Raw genomic sequence first — 10,474 nt, forward strand, 5'->3', positions numbered from 1 at the left:
GTGGAGATTGTCCATTTTGCTTTGTCACTCAGGAAACCTCAATGTTGGAGCAGCCTCCAATCCATTCCCCCCAAAAAGAAAAGGCTATACAGTGATCCCTCGCTATATCGCGGTTCATCTTTCGCGGCTTCGCGGATTTTTTTTGCGAGTCGTTCATGCAGTTCTCAAATATAATCGAAGGTGTGGCATATCCGTTTCTAAAATCTTCTTGCTCAGAAAAAGAAAGAGCGCCAACAACTACCCATAACAATGTTCTTCTCTCGGAGAAAGACTCCTGCGCCTTCAGTAGAAACAGACGCTACAGCGGCGCGGAGTCAGGACGCAGAGGCACAGCTGGGACTGGGAAATACGCGAGAGTGACAATGTTTCAACCTTGTATTACTAGATTAAAATTATTGTTTTAAACAAAGTTTGGTCTTTAAAACAGGTTTTGATGTTTGGTTTTCATGTCACTGTTCAGTATTACATTGTAAAATAATTAAAAAAAATAAAGTTGCTACTTCGCGGATTTCACTTTTCGCGTGTTACTTTTGGAACGTAACTCCCGCGATAAACGAGGGATCACTGTATAGCTCTATGAGCGTCATATCATCAAATCTGCCTAGAACGGCTCTTGGATGAGAGGTGAAACGCCTTCAAAAAAATCAAACAAGATTCAACTCCGATAAATGAAATCAACTTAAAAGCAATGTGCCATGGCCGGGAATCGGTGCCATGGCCGGGAATCGATCCCAGGCCGGTGCGGGCCAGTTGACAATTGCTGTAACAGACAACTGATTGAAACCTCCTGAAGACCCCAGAGGGAGAGTTCGAATCCAGCTTTGGGCATTATCAAAGAGAAGATATTTGATTGAAAAATTCACCATCATAAAAATGTTTAAAGAGCATAGCAGTGTCTGTGAGGTTTATGAGCCACAAATGCTGCTCTTTAGGAGCACAGCCATCTATTAAACTGTAGTTTGGGTGTCATAGCATAGTTTATTGACAAATTCTAAATTGCAAGTAGCAGATATGAACAGGGAAATGCTACGTTATCTTCTTATTCTGTTACAAAAATCTGATGAGATAGGTGTGGAGTTAATTCAGTTGGGGATAGACAGATGGAATATTAGTGTTGTTAGTATGATACTTGAGTTCTTAGATATTGTTTTCAATTCAGGAATCTGCCGCCTTGAGTTGGCTTTTTTTTTGAAGACAGAAATGTTGACAATAGTGTGGACCAAAGTGGGAAATTCAATTTATATTAAACACAAACACACACACACACACGCACGGACGCACGCACACACACACCACACACACACACACACACACCACACACACACACACCACACACACACACACACTCCTAAAATATTAAATCTCAAACGATGTACAATAGTGCAACATTAAATCTCAATGTTAGAAGTACTTAAGAAGTGAATTACATCTGGCTGGATAATTATCAGGAACACTGGCGGCCTCTGCGGACCCAGTGGAAGAGTGCAAAAAGCTTACAGCACCTGGTATTCCCAGGCGGTCTCCCATCCAAGTACTAACCAGGCCCGACCCTGCTTAGTTTCCGAGATCAGACGAGATCGGGCGTTCTCAGGGTGGTATGGCCGTAAGCGAGAGCAGGTGCAAGAAAATGGCCTTTTGAAGTTAATACACTCAAACTTATTTTCTTGAAACATTTATTCTGCTGGAGATTGTCCATTTTGCTTTGTCACAGTCCAAACCTCATGTTGGAGCAGCCTCCAATCCATTCCCCCCAAAAAGAAAAGGCTATACAGTGATCCCTCGCTATATCGCGTTTCATCTTTCGCGGCTTCGCGGATTTTTTTTGCGAGTCGTTCATTGCAGTTCTCAAATATAATCGAAGGTGGCATATCCGTTTTTCTAAAATCTTCTTGCTCAGAAAAAGAAAGAGCGCCAACAACTACCCATAACAATGTTCTTCTCTCGGAGAAAACTCTCCTGCGCCTTCAGTAAACAGACGCTACGCGGCGGCGCGGATGACAGGCGTCGGGACGGACAGAGGCACAGCTGGGACTGGGAAATACTCGATTGACAATGTTTCCAACCTTGTATTACTAGATTAAAATTATTGTTTTAAACAAAGTTTGGTCTTTAACACAGGTTTTGATGTTGGTTTCATTCTACTGTTCAGTATTGCATTGTAAAATAATTTAAAAAAAAAGTTGCTACTTCGCGGATTTCACTTTTCGCGTGTTACTTTTGAACGTAACTCCCGCGATAATGAGGGATCACTGTATAGCCTATGAGCGTCATATCATCCAATCTGCCTAGAACGGCTCTTGGATGAGAGGTGAAACCCCTTCAAAAAAATCAAACAAGATTCAAGTCCGATAAATGAAATCAACTTAAAAGCAATGTGCCATGGCCGGAATCGGTGCCATGGCCGGGAATCGATCCCGGGCCGGTGCGGGCCAGTTGACAATTGCTGTAACAGACAACCTGATTGAAACCTCCTGAAGACCCCAGAGGGAGAGTTCGAATCCAGCTTTGGGCATTATCAAAGAGAAGATATTTGATTGAAAAATTCACCATCATAAAAATGTTTAAAGAGCATAGCAGTGTCTGTGAGGTTTATGAGCCAGAAATGCTGCTCTTTTTAGGAGCACAGCCATCTATTAAACTGTAGTTTGTGTCATAGCATAGTTTTATTGACAAATTCTAAATTGCAAGTAGCAGATATGAACAGGGAAATGCTACGTTATCTGCTTATTCTGTTACAAATAATCTGATGAGATAGGTGTGGAGTTAATTCAGTTGGGGATAGACAGATGGAATATTAGTGTTGTTAGTATGATACTTGAGTTCTTTAGATATTGTTTTCAATTCAGGAATCTGCCGCCTTGAGTTGGCTTTTTTTTGAAGACAGAAATGTTGACAATAGTGTGGACCAAAGTGGGAAATTCAATTTTATTTAAACACAAACACTCACACACACACACACACGCACGGACGCACGCACGCACACACACACACACACACACACACACACACACTCCTAAAATATTAAATCTCAAACGATGTACAATAGTGCAACATTAAATCTCAATGTTAGAAGTACTTAAGAAGTGAATTACATCTGGCTGGATAATTATCAGGAACACTGGCGGCCTCTGCTGACCCAGTGGAAGAGTGCAAAAAGCTTACAGCACCTGGTATTCCCAGGCGGTCTCCCATCCAAGTACTAACCAGGCCCGACCCTGCTTAGTTTCCGAGATCGGACGAGATCGGGCGTTCTCAGGGTGGTATGGCCGTAAGCGAGAGCAGTGCAAGAAAATGGCCTTTTGAAGTTAATACACTCAAACTTATTTTCTTGAAACATTTATTCTGCTGGAGATTGTCCATTTTGCTTTGTCACAGTCCAAACCTCAATGTTGGAGCAGCCTCCAATCCATTCCCCCCAAAAAGAAAAGGCTATACAGTGATCCCTCGCTATATCGCGGTTCATCTTTCGCGGCTTCGCGGATTTTTTTTGCGAGTCGTTCATTGCAGTTCTCAAATATAATCGAAAGTGGCATATCCGTTTCTAAAAATCTTCTTGCTCAGAAAAAGAAAGAGCGCCAACAACTACCCATAACAATGTTCTTCTCTCGGAGAAAGACTCCTGCGCCTTCAGTAGAAACAGATGCTACAGCGGCGCGGAGTCAGGACGCAGAGGCACAGCTGGGACTGGGAAATACGCGAGTGACAATGTTTCCAACCTTGTATTACTAGATTAAAATTATTGTTTTAAACAAAGTCTGGTCTTTAAAACAGGTTTTGATGTTTGGTTTCATTCTACTGTTCAGTATTGCATTGTAAAATAATTTAAAAAAATAAAGTTGCTACTTCGCGGATTTCACTTTTCGCGTGTTACTTTTGGAACGTAACTCCCGCGATAAACGAGGGATCACTGTATAGCCTATGAGCGTCATATCATCAAATCTGCCTAGAACGGCTCTTGGATGAGAGGTGAAACGCCTTCAAAAAAATCAAACAAGATTCAAGTCCGATAAATGAATCAACTTAAAGCAATGTGCCATGCCGGGAATCGGTGTGCCATGGCCGGAATCGATCCCGGCCGGGCGGGCCATTGACAATTGCTGTAACAGACAACTGATTGAAAACTCCTGAAGACCCCAGGGGAGAGTTCGAATCCAGCTTTGGGCATTATAAAGAGAAGATATTTGATTGAAAAATTCACCATCATAAAAATGTTTTTAAAAGAGCATAGCAGTGCACTCTAAAAAAAAAGACCGTGAAATGTACATAAAAACATTGTAAAATCCCTACAAAAAAATCTTGTAAACCCAAATACATATTTTTTTGTTTAAATCACTGTGAAATTTTGTAAACTATTAAACAGAATTTTTTGTTAGATTTACTACAACAATATGTGATTTAAATGGAATTTTTTGTTAAAATTACAAATATTGGTAAAAAAAACCGGGAACTACTGCAATACTCATAACAAAGCAACTTTGATAAATTGACGTGCAAATATTGCAAAAACTATCGTTTTAGTCTTTTTTTTCAAAAAAATACAAAAACTATATGTTATTCCCTTCACAAGTTTGTTCTTTTATCAAAATTATTCCTTTTAACATTATGAAATTATGTTAATTGAGGTCAACCAAATGTGATTTCACACAAAATTTCATTGTAACGTGAAACCGTTTACTGCCTATCTATTTATATTTTTTAAAAATATAAACGTATAATGACATTGTTTTTAGTAGCCTATTGTACTGTTCAATCTTAACCCTTGCTTTATATATTTTTTTGTCTTTAAATTTTAATGCATTACAGCCCATTATTATTATTGTTGTTATTATTATTAATAATACAATGATAATTATTATTATTATTGTATATTTATATAATAATTCAAATAGAAAGCCAGTACTGGTAAATATTCATAATACTCATAATGGGCAGTGCATCGTCATCACTGGCTAATCAACCTAACAGCGCCTCATACCTGTGCAATAAAGCCGCCTCCTTCCGAGACTTTTGAGTTTAAAATTGCGCGCGGGTTAAGCTCGTCTCTGATTGGATAATGATGGAAAGGCGCGAACTCCTCGTTGACGGACACAACGGACACCACTCGCGAACGGGTCGGAACAGAGCAGAAATCGCAGAAATTTTTCATTTCAAAAGATTTTACAAAAAATCGACACACTACATACAAGATTTTGCAGGGTCTGGAGTGACTGCGCAATTGGAAAGTCTAAAGTTTGCACGGTAAGTTTTCTTACTTTCTGCGGGAGACCTAGCAAAAATGTGTGCTAATAGCAAATGGCTCAAGTTAGCAATTCTCCATATTTCAGTACATCAGTTTGTAATTATTAAGCAGAAAGAAAGAGACAGACAAACACTTGAAATTTTAAAAATGATCACCTGTGTCTTTTGTAAAAAGAAATTGGTTACGTTAAGATGCTATGTGCAACATTGCAGAGTGCATAGGAATGAGCCACGCTGTCTTTTCGAATGTGTTTGCGCCAACTGTAATAAAACCTTTACTACTTACTCGGCTTTCAAGGGCCATTTTTACCGTGTACACAATATACTTGAGCCACAAGCTGTTTCTGTTGTTGTGGATTTAAAATGTGCGGTTTCTTTGTGTGTCCGCCATTTTCAAACAGTGAAAGAGCTGGTGTCACTTAAAGGATCATATTGGCGAAGGCAGGTCTGTGTCATGTCCAGTAAGTGGTTGTAAGCACGTTTTTACAAAAAAATCCACATTTACTTCTCACATGTGTAGGAATCATAAAGAATGGATTTGAAGGGGAAAAGGCTTCTCAACTACTTGACCACAGTTTGTGTCCACAAGAGCAGAGATTCCATCAGACTTATGCAAGGCTTCAGAGGAACAGCAGAGTGGCTGCTCAGAAGACGTGAAGGAGATGCTGCTGCTTCTGCTCAGCTACTTTGATGAGAAGGAGGAGTCCATGTTCTTCCATGTAGATGATACATGTCTGGCAGAAGAGGTTGAGCTAGGGCAGGTGCCTCTGACACCCACTATTATTGTCTGTGGTAAGTCTCTTGCATATGTGTCTGAATTTGTTATGTGAGTGACTGAGCTATGACCACCACACACTTATTAATATAACCTGTTAAATTATAGGCTATTCCTCAACAAGGTACATGCTGAGTCTGGATCGGAACCTTGTCAACACAAACATCTCTTCCTTCATTTCTGCATTGTGGCTAATGTTTGGGAGCTACTACTGTTTCAACATCCATTATCCATCTGAGCTGGCTTCTACACTGGAGTTTCTTCAAAGGTGAGTAAACATTTCCTGGGACCTGGAGTCCGGACTGCACCCAGAGCCAAGGCCAAGAGTCAGACCCAGACTAAGAGCCGTAATCACACCTGGTCTTGGTGTGGGTCTGATTCTCGGCCTTGGCTCTGGGTGCAGCATTGGTTTTGATATGACTTTGAGTCTTGGCTCGGACCCAGACTCAGACTGTTTGTTTATATATGAATGTGTGTGTATTCATTCCTGTAGTCTTCTTTTAACTCATTAAAATGCTTAATATGTATGTTATATTCTAATGCTTTTATTCTACAGGTGTTTTTCTTGATAAACCCAGAAAAAGGAACCAAAGTAGAGAATAAAAACTCAAAGCGTCGTCTCAACGTGAACCCTCGAGTTCTGACCCTGATACAGGATCTCGCTGATCATGAGTGGCGTGAAGGCTAAACAAGGATTCTGTTGACTCCTAGAGAAGAGGTGCTGTTAATTTTCACTTTGTTAAATGTACAACATGCAAGTTTTGTTTAAAGGTCCATTTTGTAACTTTCTATGAAGAGGTTCTGCCACCTGCTTGTTGTCCTTGTTATCCAACAATGTTCCACAGTATTGTAAAAATCTTGTCTATCTTCAATTACTCAAATAGAATATGTTTTAGCAAAAAATAACACAGATAAAGTATGACCTGTAACTCTGTCTGTTCAGCAGTTAAAAAGAGCCAATGCTTGAAAGTTCTTTGTGTTGGGGTCCAGGGTTGTGTTGCTGGTTTCTTCCTGCAGTTGCTTGGAGGAGCCACTCATCAGCCACGGCTGGCGCCGCAGGCAGATGCACCTGCGGGCTCTCTTCAATCTACCGTGCTATTTACCATGCTATCTTCCCTGCTTGTTCGAGGTCTCCATGTCGTCTGCTGGACCTGTGAATGTGCAGAATCGGACTCCTGAGATTCCTGCAGTCCAGGAGGACTGCCTTTGTGTCCTTGGTGAACGTTCGCAGGTCCAGCAGACGACATGGAGACCTCGAACAAGCAGGGAAGACGCAAGGGAAACAGGCAGAACAAAGCATCAAAGCCACAACACACAGGAGTTCTGTCCTTAAATAGCACGGTAGATTGAAGAGAGCCCGCAGGTGGGTCTGCCTGCGGTGCCAGCCGTGGCTGATGAGCGGCTCCTCCACGCCACTGCAGGAAGAAACCAGCAACACAACCCTGGACCCCAACGTCTTTGCATGCTCTATATGTTGAAAAAATGAATCTAATTGTTTGCAACTAATCACAATGGCTGTTCAATAAATTTCCTAAAAGTGATATTCTCTTGTCTTTTATCATGATGTATTTTTGCATTTTTTGGTGTAGTTCTAATCATTTTAAACTGATTATTAAAACATACACTACTGCATATAATGAGTAGCTTGTATGTATAATATACAGAACAGCTCCATTTAACATGCAAAGTTTTACTGTTGTTCTACCAGTTTAAATCATTTTTTGCCTGGTAGTTCCACGTTAATTTTACAATTTATTGACGCATAATAAGTAGTTACATGTAAAAAGTACAGGAAATGATCTATTTATATACAACAATGATCCATGAAATTGATAGATTTTTTTTGTAGAATTAACAGTTCAGCCTTGGCATTCACTGTAAAACCATTTACATATTTTCTTTGTAAATTTATCTACTGTCCTGTTGGTTTTTTTACAGGAATTCTCTGGTAACCCCAGCTGCCAGCGTTTTCCTGTAAAAACGACGGTCTTTTTCTAACAGTGTGTCTGTGAGTTTTATGAGCCAGAAATGCTGCTCTTTTTAGGAGCACAGCCATCTATTAAACTGTAGTTTTGTCATAGCATAGTTTTATTGACAAATTCTAAATTGCAAGTAGCAGATATGAACAGGGAAATGCTACGTTATCTGCTTATTCTGTTACAAATAATCTGATGAGATAGGTGTGGAGTTAATTCAGTTGGGGATACACAGATGGAATATTAGTGTTGTTAGTATGATACTTGAGTTCTTTAGATATTGTTTTCAATTCAGGAATCTGCCGCCTTGAGTTGGCTTTTTTTTGAAGACAGAAATGTTGACAATAGTGTGGACCAAAGTGGGAAATTCAATTTTATTTAAACACAAACACACAGACACACAGACACACACGCACGGACGCACGCACACACACACACACACACACACACACTTAAAAAATATTAAATCTCAAACGATGTACAATAGTGCAACATTAAATCTCAATGTTAGAAGTACTTAAGAAGTGAATTACATCTGGCTGGATAATTATCAGGAACACTGGCGGCCTCTGCTGACCCAGTGGAAGAGTGCAAAAAGCTTACAGCACCTGGGATTCCCAGGCGGTCTCCCATCCAAGTACTAACCAGGCCCGACCCTGCTTAGCTTCCAAGATCGGGCGTTCTCAGGGTGGTATGGCCATAAGCGAGAGCAGGTGCAAGAAAATGGCCTTTTGAAGTTAATACACTCAAACTTATTTTCTTGAAACATTTATTCTGCTGGAGATTGTCCATTTTGCTTTGTCACAGTCTAATCCTCAATGTTGGAGCAGCCTCCAATCCATTCCCCCCAAAAAGAAAAGGCTATACAGTGATCCCTCGCTATATCGCGGTTCATCTTTCGCGGCTTCGCGGATTTTTTTTGCGAGTCGTTCATTGCAGTTCTCAAATATAATCGAAGGTGGCATATCCGTTTCTAAAAATCTTCTTGCTCAGAAAAAGAAAGAGCGCCAACAACTACCCATAACAATGTTCTTCTCTCGGAGAAAGACTCCTGCGCCTTCAGTAGAAACAGACGCTACAGCGGCGCGGAGTCAGGACGCAGAGGCACAGCTGGGACTGGGAAATACGCGAGTGACAATGTTTCCAACCTTGTATTACTAGATTAAAATTATTGTTTTAAACAAAGTTTGGTCTTTAAAACAGGTTTTGATGTTTGGTTTCATTCTACTGTTCAGTATTGCATTGTAAAATAATTAAAAAAATAAAGTTGCTACTTCGCGGATTTCACTTTTTGCGTGTTACTTTTGGAACGTAACTCCCGCGATAAACGAGGGGTCACTGTATAGCCTATGAGCGTCATATCATCAAATCTGCCTAGAACGGCTCTTGGATGAGAGGTGAAACGCCTTCAAAAAAATCAAACAAGATTCAAGTCCGATAAATGAAATCAACTTAAAAGCAATGTGCCATGGCCGGGAATCGGTGCCATGGCCGGGAATCGATCCCGGGCCGGTGCGGGCCAGTTGACAATTGCTGTAACAGACAACCTGATTGAAACCTCCTGAAGACCCCAGAGGGAGAGTTCGAATCCAGCTTTGGGCATTATCAAAGAGAAGATATTTGATTGAAAAATTCACGATCATAAAAATGTTTAAAGAGCATAGCAGTGTCTGTGAGGTTTATGAGCCACAAATGCTGCTCTTTTTAGGAGCACAGCCATCTATTAAACTGTAGTTTGTGTCATAGCATAGTTTTATTGACAAATTCTAAATTGCAAGTAGCAGATATGAACAGGGAAATGCTACGTTATCTGCTTATTCTGTTACAAATAATCTGATGAGATAGGTGTGGAGTTAATTCAGTTGGGGATAAACAGATGGAATATTAGTGTTGTTAGTATGATACTTGAGTTCTTTAGATATTGTTTTCAATTCAGGAATCTGCCGCCTTGAGTTGGCTTTTTTTTGAAGACAGAAATGTTGACAATAGTGTGGACCAAAGTGGGAAATTCAATTTTATTTAAACACAAACACACAGACACACAGACACACACGCACGGACGCACGCACACACACACACACACACACACACACACTTAAAAAATATTAAATCTCAAACGATGTACAATAGTGCAACATTAAATCTCAATGTTAGAAGTACTTAAGAAGTGAATTACATCTGGCTGGATAATTATCAGGAACACTGGCGGCCTCTGCTGACCCAGTGGAAGAGTGCAAAAAGCTTACAGCACCTGGGATTCCCAGGCGGTCTCCCATCCAAGTACTAACCAGGCCCGACCCTGCTTAGCTTCCAAGATCGGGCGTTCTCAGGGTGGTATGGCCATAAGCGAGAGCAGGTGCAAGAAAATGGCCTTTTGAAGTTAATACACTCAAACTTATTTTCTTGAAACATTTATTCTGCTGGAGATTGTCCATTTTGCTTTGTCACAGTCTAATCCTCAATGTTGGAGCAGCCTCCAATCCAT

At 40.5% G+C, this 10,474-nt stretch overlaps 1 long non-coding RNA gene, 2 other non-coding genes and 2 pseudogenes across 3 annotated transcripts; 1 reads left to right on the forward strand and 4 right to left on the reverse strand.

The window, feature by feature from the left end:
- Window positions 1-1,490: 1,490 nt before the first annotated feature.
- LOC130521057 (5S ribosomal RNA) lies at window positions 1,491-1,609 on the reverse strand. The gene has a single exon (XR_008949168.1). It is a non-coding gene; the product is annotated as a 5S ribosomal RNA (ribosomal RNA).
- A 1,546-nt stretch (window positions 1,610-3,155) lies between these two features.
- Window positions 3,156-3,274, reverse strand: LOC130521056 (5S ribosomal RNA). Its single transcript, XR_008949167.1, has one exon. It is a non-coding gene; the product is annotated as a 5S ribosomal RNA (ribosomal RNA).
- Window positions 3,275-5,004: 1,730 nt separating this feature from the next.
- On the forward strand, window positions 5,005-6,774 carry LOC130521055 (uncharacterized). The gene is made up of 4 exons (XR_008949166.1): window positions 5,005-5,238; window positions 5,759-6,030; window positions 6,122-6,281; window positions 6,592-6,774. It is a non-coding gene; the product is annotated as an uncharacterized LOC130521055 (long non-coding RNA).
- A 1,811-nt stretch (window positions 6,775-8,585) lies between these two features.
- On the reverse strand, window positions 8,586-8,694 carry LOC130521058 (5S ribosomal RNA; annotated as a pseudogene).
- A 1,534-nt stretch (window positions 8,695-10,228) lies between these two features.
- Window positions 10,229-10,337, reverse strand: LOC130521059 (5S ribosomal RNA; annotated as a pseudogene).
- Window positions 10,338-10,474: the final 137 nt, after the last annotated feature.

This window comes from Takifugu flavidus, unplaced genomic scaffold (genome assembly GCF_003711565.1).
Source record: "Takifugu flavidus isolate HTHZ2018 unplaced genomic scaffold, ASM371156v2 ctg666, whole genome shotgun sequence".
In the NCBI taxonomy this organism is placed as follows: Eukaryota; Metazoa; Chordata; class Actinopteri; order Tetraodontiformes; family Tetraodontidae; genus Takifugu; species Takifugu flavidus.